The following is a 10,764-nucleotide window of genomic DNA, read 5'->3' as shown; positions in this document are numbered from 1 at the left end:
CAGTGATGCATACGTGCTTATAAGACATGGGATTGAGATACGGTTGGTTAGCTACCTGATCTGTACGGTATACACAGCCTGTACAATTTTCTGTACAAGATAATCCAACTCAACCGGCCCATGAGATCAAGGTACAACACACGCATACGCACTAATTCCCTGGAACACATATTTCAGTATGACAGCTCGTCTCGGCATATGCCGCCCACGGGACAGATATGGTGGGGGTACACTTGTCAATCCTGAGTCAAAAACAACTCAAGTCTGCATGAAACCGCCCTAAGCAGTATGAAGACTAAAGTTATCTGGTTTTGAAAGTTGAGGGACTAAGATTTACTGGTTTTGGAGTCGAGGGACCATTTGTATACTTTCAGAATAATTGAAGGACGAAAGATATACCTCTCCCAAAGGAAAATATAAGACGGTTTTTTCCCTTCTGCGGAGACTGCAATAAGCAATTAAAAAAGGTAAGAGAGAGTGAAATGACACCGTACGCAAGTACCTATAAACGACCGTGTTAACGGTAACCAAGCAAGCACGGCATGTTAATCATGCATGGTGGCCTATATTAAGAGTCGTCGGGACGGGAACGTGGAGGACACTTCGCCTGCAGCCAGCCAGCCACATTACTACGGCAATAGTCTGGTGATTTGTATAGAAATACAAATAGTCCTATGTAGACGTGCCCGGGAAGCAAGAAAGATGAGCAAACACAAGAGAACACGCGAGTCGTTTTTCTCCCTGGGGCTCGGGCCTCGGGCGACTAAAACCTAGCCGCCATCAGTAGAGCTTCCACCGCCACCTTCTTCTGGTGGCTCCAGGTCGTCGGTGTGAGGGGGTCATCGGATCTACGTGTGTGAATCATGTAGCTTTACGTCTGTTAGTTTACATTTTTGGTCGTTTATCATCTTGGCTTCAGCGGTGGCTAATAAAAAAGCTTTGTCACAGAGAAATCCGCGGGCTGATGGCTCTCCTCTCCCCCCTCTCCCCCTCCCCCCCGTGGCATCGCCTGCTTCTAGCTCCGGCCCGGCGGCGCCCCTGCCCTGTGCGTCCTCTCCTCCTTCCTCCCCTCCGCGGACCCCTCCAGGATCCGCTCCGGCGTCGTGTGCCGCTCCCCTCTCCTCTCTGGCCTCCCCTTCTCGCTCTGGTCTCCTCGCCCCTCTCCGGGCTAATAAGTTTTGGGCTCTGGATTCGGATGGCTCCGGGTCAGAATCTGAGGCTCCCTCTCCCCCTCCCCGCCCTGTCCCGGCGCGCTGTTCCCCTATGGCTGCGGCAGTGGGTCGCCGGCGTAAGTTCGCGCCTGGGGGGCGGGGGCGGCCCGTCTTGTCTACCGTGGAGGTGGATGGGTGGCACCGCATTTCGCATGGTCGTCAGCGTGCTTCTTGCTGGTCTCCTGCTGCGGTCTTGCTTCTGCCCGCTGGGGTGGTTGGGGTTGCGCCGCCGTCGGGGCCTTGCTCTCCGGCGGGCCCCATTGCTTGATCGCCCGCGGGTGCGTTCTCCGCCGCTCCGGCGGCGTCGGCGCTGGTGCCTGTTGGAAATATGCCCTAGAGGCAATAATAAAATGGTTACTATTATATTTCTTTGTTCATGATAATTGTCTGTTATTCATGCTATAATTGTATTATCCGGAAATCGTAATACACGTGTGAATACATAGACCACAACATGTCCCTAGTGAGCCTCTAGTTGACTAGCTCGTTGATCAACAGATAGTCATGGTTTCCTGACTATGGACATTGGATGCCATTGATAAGGGATCACATCATTAGGAGAATGATGTGATGGACAAGACCCAATTCTAAGCATAGCTCAAAGATCATGTAGTTCATTTAGCTAGAGCTTTTCCAAATGTCAAGTATCATTTCCTTAGACCATGAGATTGTGCAACTCCCGGATACCGTAGGAGTGCTTTGGGTGTGCCAAACGTCGCAACGTAACTGGGTGACTATAAAGGTGCACTACGGGTATCTCCGAAAGTGTCTGTTGGGTTGGCACGAATCGAGACTGGGATTTGTCACTCCGTATGACGGAGAGGTATCTCTGGGCCCACTCGGCAATGCATCATCATAATAAGCTCAATATGACCAAGTGCCTGGTCACGGGATCATGCATTATGGTACGAGTAAAGTGACTTGCCGGTAACGAGATTAAACGAGGTATTGGGATACCGACGATCGAGTCTCGGGCATGTAACGTACCGATTGACAAAGGGAATTGTATACAGGGTTGATTGAATCCTCGACATTGTGGTTCATCCGATGAGATCATCGAGGAGCATGTGGGAGCCAACATGGGTATCCAGATCCCATTGTTGGTTATTGACCGGAGAAGCGTCTCGGTCATGTCTGCATGTCTCCCGAACCCATAGGGTCTACGCACTTAAGGTTCGGTGACGCTAGGGTTGTAGAGATATGAGTATGCAGTAAACCGAAAGTTGTTCGGAGTCCCGGATGAGATCCCGGACATCACGAGGAGTTCCGGAATGGTCCGGAGGTAAAGAATTATATATAAAAAGTCAAGTTTCGGCCATCGGGAAAGTTTCGGGGGTGACCGGTATTGTACCGGGACCACCGGAAGGGTCCCGGGGGTCCATCGGGTGTGGCCACCTATCCCGGAGGGCCCCATGGGGTGAAGTGGGAGGGGAACCAGCCCCTGGTGGGCTGGTGCGCCCCCTCTTGGGCCCCCCTGCGCCTAGGGTTGGAAACCCTAGGGGTGGGGGCGCCTCCACTTGCCTTGGGGGGCAAGGCACCCCCTTGGCCGCCGCCCCCCCTAGGAGATCCCATCTCCTAGGGCCGCCCCCCCTAGGGGTCCTATATAAAGAGGGGGGAGGGAGGGCAGCCGCACCCATGCTCTTGGCGCCTCCCTCTTCCTCTGCTACACCTCTCCCTCTCGCAGACGCTTGGTGAAGCCCTGCCGAGATCGCTGCTGCATCCACCACCACGCCGTCGTGCTGCTGGATCTTCATCAATCTCTCCTTCCCCCTTGCTGGATCAAGAAGGAGGAGACGTCTCCCTGACCGTACGTGTGTTGAACGCGGAGGTGCCGTCCGTTCGGCGCCAGGATATCCGGTGATTTGGATCACGACGAGTACGACTCCCTCAACCCCGTTCTTTTGAATGCTTCTGCTCGATCTACAAGGGTATGTAGATGCACTCCTCTCTCTCGTTGCTAGATGAACTCATAGATTGATCTTGGTGAAACCGTAGGAAATTTTTTATTCTGCAACGTTCCCCAACAGTGGTATCAGAGCTAGGTCTATGCGTAGTTCTCTTTGCACGAGTAGAACACAAATTTGTTGTGGGCGTAGATGTTGTCAACTTTCTTGCCACTACTAGTCTTATTTTGCTTCAGCAGTATTATGGGATGAAGTGGCCCGGACCGACCTTACACGTACGCTTACGTGAGACAGGTTCCATCGACTGACATGCACTAGTTGCATAAGGTGGCTAGCGGGTGTCTGTCTCTCCCACTTTAGTTGGAGCGGATTCGATGAAAAGGGTCCTTATGAAGGGTAAATAGAAGTTGACAAATCACGTTGTGGCTTTTACGTAGGTAAGAAACCGTTCTTGCTAGAACCCTATTGCAGCCACGTAAAACATGCAACAACAATTAGAGGACGTCTAACTTGTTTTTGCAGCATATGATTTGTGATGTGATATGGCCAAAAGTTGTGATGAATGATAAATGATATATTGTGATGTATGAGATCATGTTCTTGTAATAGGAATCACGACTTGCATGTTGATGAGTATGACAACCGGCAGGAGCCATAGGAGTTGTCTTGATTATTGTATGACCTGCGTGCCAATGATTTAACGCCATGTAATTACTTTACTTTATTGCTAAACCGTTAGCCATAGTAGTAGAGGTAATAGTTGGCGAGCAACTTCATGGAGACACGATGATGGAGATCATGATGATGGAGATCATGGTGTCATGCCGGTGACGAAGATGATCATGGAGCACCGAAGATGGAGATCAAAGGAGCTATATGATATTGGCCATATCATGTCACTGTTTAATTGCATGTGATGTTTAATATGTTTATGCATCTTGTTTACTTAGAACGACGGTAGTAAATAAGATGATCCCTCATAATAATTTCAAGAAAGTGTTCCCCTAACTGTGCACCGCTGTGAAAGTTCGTCATTTCGAAGCACCACGTGATGATCGGGTGTGATAGATTCTAACGTTCACATACAACGGGTGTAAGACAGATTTACACATGCAAAACACTTAGGTTAACTTGACGAGCCTAGCATGTACAGACATGCCCTCGGAACACAAGAGACCGAAAGGTCAAACATGAGTCATATGGAAGATACGATCAACATGGAGATGTTCACCGATGATGACTAGTCCGTCTCACGTGATGATCGGACACGGCCTAGTCGACTCGGATCATGTAGCACTTAGATGACTAGAGGGATGTCTGATTTGAGTGGGAGTTCATTAAATAATTTGATTAGATGAACTTAATTATCATGAACTTAGTCTAAAAACATTTGCAAATATGTCTTGTAGATCAAATGGCCAATGCTCATGTCCACCTCAACTTCAACGCATTCCTAGAGAAAACCAAGCTGAAAGATGATGGCAGCAACTATACGGACTGGGTCCGGAACCTGAGGATCATCCTCATAGCTGCAAAGAAAGATTATGTCTTAGAAGCACAGCTAGGTGAAGCTCCCATCCCAGAGAACCAAGACGTCATGAACGCTTGGCAGTCTCGTGCTGATGATTACTCCTTCGTTCAGTGCGGCATGCTTTACAGCTTAGAACCGGGGCTCCAAAAGCGTTTTGAGCAACACGGAGCATACGAGATGTTCGAAGAGCTAAAAATGGTTTTCCAAGCTCATGCCCGGGTCGAGAGATATGAAGTCTCCGACAAGTTCTTCAGCTGTAAGATGGAGGAAAATAGTTCTGTTAGTGAGAACATATTCAAAATGTCTGGGTTGCACAACCGCTTGACTCAGCTGGGAGTTAATCTCCCGGATGACGCGGTTATTGACAGAATCCTTCAGTCGCTTCCACCGAGCTACAAGAGCTTTGTGATGAACTTCAATATGCAGGGGATGGAAAAGACCATTCCTAAAGTATATTCAATGCTGAAATCAACAGAGGTAGAAATCAAAAAGGAACATCAAGTGTTGATGGCGAATAAAACCACTAAGTTCAAGAAAGGCAAGGGTAAGAAGAACTTCAAGAAGGACATCAAGGAAGTTGCCGCGCCCGGTAAGCCAGCTGTCAGGAAGAAGTCAAAGAATGGACCCAAGCCTGAGACTGAGTGCTTTTATTGCAAAGGGAAGGGTCACTGGAAGCGGAACTGCCCCAAATACTTAGCGGACAAGAAGGCCGGCAACACTAAAGGTATATGTGATTGATGTGTACCTTACCAGTGCTCGTAGTAGCTCCTGGGTATTTGCTACCAGTGCCGTTGCTCATATTTGTAACTCAAAGCAGGAGCTGCGGAATAAGCGGAGACCGGCAAAGGACGAGATGATGATGCGCGTCGGGAATGGTTCCAGAGTCGATGTGATCGTCGTCGGCACGCTACCTTTACATTTACCTACGAGATTAGTTTTAAACCTCAATAATTGTTATTTAGTGCCAGCTTTGAGCATGAACATTGTATCTGGATCTCGTTTAATACGAGATGGCTACTCATTTAAATCCGAGAATAATGGTTGTTCTATTTATATGAGAGATATGTTTTATGGTCATGCCCCGATGGTCAATGGTTTATTCTTAATGAATCTCGAACGTGATGTTACACATATTCATAGTGTGAATACCAAAAGATGTAAATTTGATAACGATAGTCCCACATACTTGTGGCATTGCCGCCTTGGTCACATTGGTGTCAAGCGCATGAAGAAGCTCCATGCCGATGGACTTTTAGAGTATCTCGATTATCAATCATTTGACGCATGCGAACCATGCCTCATGGGTAAAATGACCAAGACTCCGTTCTCCGGAATAATGGAGCGAGCAACCAACTTACTGGAAATCATACATACTGATGTGTGCGGTCCAATGAGCATTGAGGATCGTGGAGGATATCGTTATGTTCTCACTCTCACTGATGACTTGAGTAGATATGGGTATGTCTACTTGATGAAACATAAGTCTGAGACCTTTGAAAAGTTCAAGGAATTTCAGAATGAGGTAGAGAATCAACGTGACTGAAAGATAAAGTTCTTAGGATCAGATCGTGGAGGAGAATATTTAAGTCACGAATTTGGTACGCACTTAAGGAAATGTGGAATCATTTCACAACTCACGCCGCCTGGAACACCTCAGCGTAACGGTGTGTCCGAACATCGTAATCGCACTTTATTAGATATGGTGCGATCTATGATGTCTCTTACCGATTTACCGCTATCTTTTTGGGGATACGCTCTAGAGACAGCTACATTCACTTTAAATAGGGCACCGTCTAAATCCGTTGAGACGACACCATATGAATTATGGTTTGGGAAGAAACCTAAGATGTCGTTTTTAAAAGTTTGGGGATGCGATGCTTATGTCAAGAAACTTCAACCTGAAAAGCTCGAACCCAAGTCGGAAAAATGTGTCTTCATAGGATACCCTAAGGAAACCATTGGGTATACCTTCTACCTTAGATCTGAAGGCAAGATCTTTGTTGCCAAGAACGGGTCCTTTCTGGAGAAAGAGTTTCTCTCGAGAGAAGTAAGTGGGAGGAAAGTGGAACTTGATGAAGTACTACCTCTTGAACCGATAAGTAGCGCAGCTCAGGAAGATGTTCCTGTGGTGCCAACACCAACTGAAGAGGAAGTTAATGATGATGATCAAGGTACTTTGGATCAAGTTACTACCAAACTTCGTAGGTCCACAAGGACACGTTCCACACCAGAGTGGTATGGCAATCCTGTCCTGGAAATCACGTTGTTAGACAACAGTGAACCCTCGAACTATGAAGAAGCGATGGCGGGCCCAGATTCCAACAAATGGCTTGAAGCCATGCAATCCGAGATAGAATCCATGTATGAAAACAAAGTATGGACTTTGACAGACTTGCCCGATGATCGGCGAGTGATAGAAAACAAATGGATCTTTAAGAAGAAGACGGACGCGGATGGTAATGTTACCATCTATAAATCTCGACTTGTTGCTAAGGGTTATCGTCAAGTTCAAGGAGTTGACTATGATGAGACTTTCTCTCCCGTAGCGAAGCTGAAGTCCGTCCGAATCATGTTAGCAATTGCCGCATACTATGATTATGAGATATGACAGATGGATGTCAAAACGGCATTCCTTAACGGTTATCTTAAGGAAGAACTATATATGATGCAACCGGAAGGTTTTGTCGATCCTAAGAATGCTAAAAAGGTATGCAAGCTCCAGTGATCCATTTATGGGCTGGTGCAAGCATCTCGGAGTTGGAACATTCGCTTTGATGAGATGATCAAAGTGTTTGGGTTTATGCAGACTTATGGAGAAGCCTGCGTTTACAAGAAAGTGAGTGGGAGCTCTGTAGCATTTCTCATATTATATGTAGATGACATACTTCTGGTGGGAAATGATATAGAACTTTTGGACAGCATTAAGGCCTACTTGAATAAGTGTTTTTCAATGAAGGACCTTGGAGAAGCTGCTTACATATTAGGCATCAAGATCTATAGGGATAGATCAAGACGCCTCATAGGTCTTTCACAAAGCACATACCTTGATAAGATATTGAAGAAGTTCAATATGGATCAGTCCAAGAAAGGGTTCTTGCCTGTATTGCAATGTGTAATATTGAGCTCGGCTCAATGCCCAACCACGACAGAAGATAAAGAAGAGATGAGTGTCATCCCCTATGCCTCAGCCATAGGATCTATTATGTATGCCATGCTGTGTACCAGACCTGATGTAAACCTTGTCGTAAGTTTGGTAGGAAGTTACCAAAGTAATCCCGGCAAGGAACACTGGACAGCGGTCAACAATATCCTGAAGTACCTGAAAAGGACAAAGGACATGTTTGTCGTTTATGGAGGTGACGAAGAGCTCATCGTAAAGGGTTACGTTGATGCTAGCTTCGACACAGATCTGGATGACTCTAAGTCACAAACCGGATACGTGTATATTTTGAATGGTGGGGCAGTAAGCTGGTGCAGTTGCATGTAAAGCGTCGTGGCGGGATCTACATGTGAAGCAGAGTACATGGCAGCCTCGGAGGCAGCGCATGAAGCAATCTGGGTGAAGGAGTTCATCACCGACCTAGGAGTCATACCCAATGCGTCAGGGCCGATCAAACTCTTCTGTGACAACACTGGAGCTATTGCACTTGCCAAGGAGCCCATGTTTCACAAGAAGACCAGGCACATCAAGCGTCGCTTCAACTCCATACGTGAAAATGTTCAAGATGGAGACATAGATATTTGTAAAGTACATACAGACCTAAATGTAGCAGATCCGTTGACTAAACCTCTCCCTAGGGCAAAACATGATCAACACCAGAATTCCATGGGTGTTCGATTCATCATAATGTAACTAGATTATTGAACTCTAGTGCAAGTGGGGGACTGTTGGAAATATGACCTAGAGGCAATAATAAAATGGTTATTATTATATTTCTTTGTTCATGATAATTGTCTGTTATTCATGCTATAATTGTATTATCCGGAAATCGTAATACACATGTGAATACATAGACCACAACATGTCCCTAGTGAGCCTCTAGTTGACTAGCTCGTTAATCAACAGATAGTCATGGTTTCCTGACTATGGACATTGGATGTCATTGATAACGGGATCACATCATTAGGAGAATGACGTGATGGACAAGACCCAATCCTAAGCATAGCTCAAAGATCGTGTAGTTCGTTGAGCTAGAGCTTTTCCAAATGTCAAGTATCATTTCCTTAGACCATGAGATTGTGCAACTCCCGGATACTGTAGGAGTGCTTTGGGTGTGCCAAATGTCGCAACGTAACTGGATGACTATAAAGGTGCACTACGGGTATCTCTGAAAGTGTCTGTTGGGTTGGCACGAATCGAGACTGGGATTTGTCACTCCGTATGAAGGAGAGGTATCTTTGGGCCCACTCGGTAATGCATCATCATAATGAGCTTAATGTGACCAAGTGTCTGATCACGGGATCATGCATTACGGTACGAGTAAAGTGACTTGCCGGTAACGAGATTAAACGAGGTATTGGGATACCGACGATCGAGTCTCGGGCATGTAACGTATCGATTGACAAAGGGAATTGTATACATGGTTGATTGAATCCTCGACATCGTGGTTCATCCGATGAGATCATCAAGGATCATGTGGGATCCAACATGGGTATCCAGATCCCGCTGTTGGTTATTGACCGGAGAAGCGTCTCGGTCATGTCTGCATGTCTCCCGAACCCGTAGGGTCTACACACTTAAGGTTCAGTGACGCTAGGGTTGTAGAGATATGAGTATGCAGTAAATCGAAAGTTGTTCGGAGTCCCGGATGAGATCCCGGACGTCACGAGGAGTTCCGGAATGGTCCGGAGGTAAAGAATTATATATAGGAAGTTGAGTTTCGGCCATCGGGAAAGTTTCGGGGGTCACCGGTATTGTTCTGGGACCAGCGGAAGGGTCCCGGGGGTCCACCGGGTGGGGCCACCTATCCCGGAGGGCCCCATGGGCTGAAGTGGGAGGGGAACCAGCCCCTGATGGGCTGGCGTGCCCCCCCCCCTTGGGCCCCCCTGCGCCTAGGGTTGGAAACCCTAGGGGTGGGAGGCGCCTCCACTTGCCTTGGGGGGCAAGGCACCCCCCCTTGGCCGCCGCCCCCCTAGGAGATCCCATCTCCTAGGGCCGGCGCCCCCCCTAGGGGCCCTATTTAAAGAGGGGGGAGGGAGGGCAAATGCACCCATGCTCTTGGCGCCTCCCTCTCCCTCTGCTACACCTCTCCCTCTCGCAGACGCTTGGCGAAGCCGTGCCGAGATCGCTGCTGCATCCACCACCATGCCGTCGTGGTGCTGGATCTTCGTCAACCTGTCCTTCCCCCTTGCTAGATCAAGAAGGAGGAGACGTCTCCTTGACCGTACGTGTGTTCAACACGGAGGTGCCGTCCGTTCGGCGCGAGGATCTCCGGTGATTTGGATCACGACGAGTACGACTCCCTCAACCCCGTTCTCTTGAACGCTTCCGCTCGATCTACAAGGGTATGTAGATGCACTCCTCTCTCTTGTTGCTAGATGAACTCATAGATTGATCTTGGTGAAACCGTAGGAAAATTTTTATTTTCTGCAACGTTCCCCAATAGTGCCAACCCTAAATCTGGGTTTGGGGGCGGCGCTGGTTCCCCCGCGTGTGGCTCGGGCCCTGGTGGGTGCTGCTGGGCCCGGTGGGCCGGCCTTGGGGTTGGCTTTGGCGTCCTTTTCTGTTCCTCCCTTCCTTCTGTGGTCTTCGGGCCGCGGGTGGCCCAAGTCCAGCCCACCCCCCCTGTGAGGCCTTGTACCGAGCCGGGCCTGGCTCGGTCAGGGTATTTATGGGTGCGGAGGGCGCGGTTCCCCCATTTCGAGGGTTTCCTGCCTCCTCCTCAGATCTGTCTCGTCTCCGTTTTCCCATCCGATGCTTCACCAGATCTACTCCTCCCCCCTCCTCTCCCTCTCCTTTGTTGCGGTGGCTGCGATGGACCATTCTCGTGCTTCCTCCAGTGAGGCGGTCTCCGGGCAGAAGCGGGGGCGTGATGGCTCCGGCGAGGCGGCCGCGGATCTGGAGTATGAGGCGGCTCTTCGCGCGAAGCTACAGGCCTCGCTCGCTCCGGAGGCGGGG

This window comes from Triticum dicoccoides, chromosome 4B (assembly GCF_002162155.2).
Source record: "Triticum dicoccoides isolate Atlit2015 ecotype Zavitan chromosome 4B, WEW_v2.0, whole genome shotgun sequence".
In the NCBI taxonomy this organism is placed as follows: domain Eukaryota; kingdom Viridiplantae; phylum Streptophyta; class Magnoliopsida; order Poales; family Poaceae; genus Triticum; species Triticum dicoccoides.
This window is presented reverse-complemented; position numbering follows the sequence as displayed.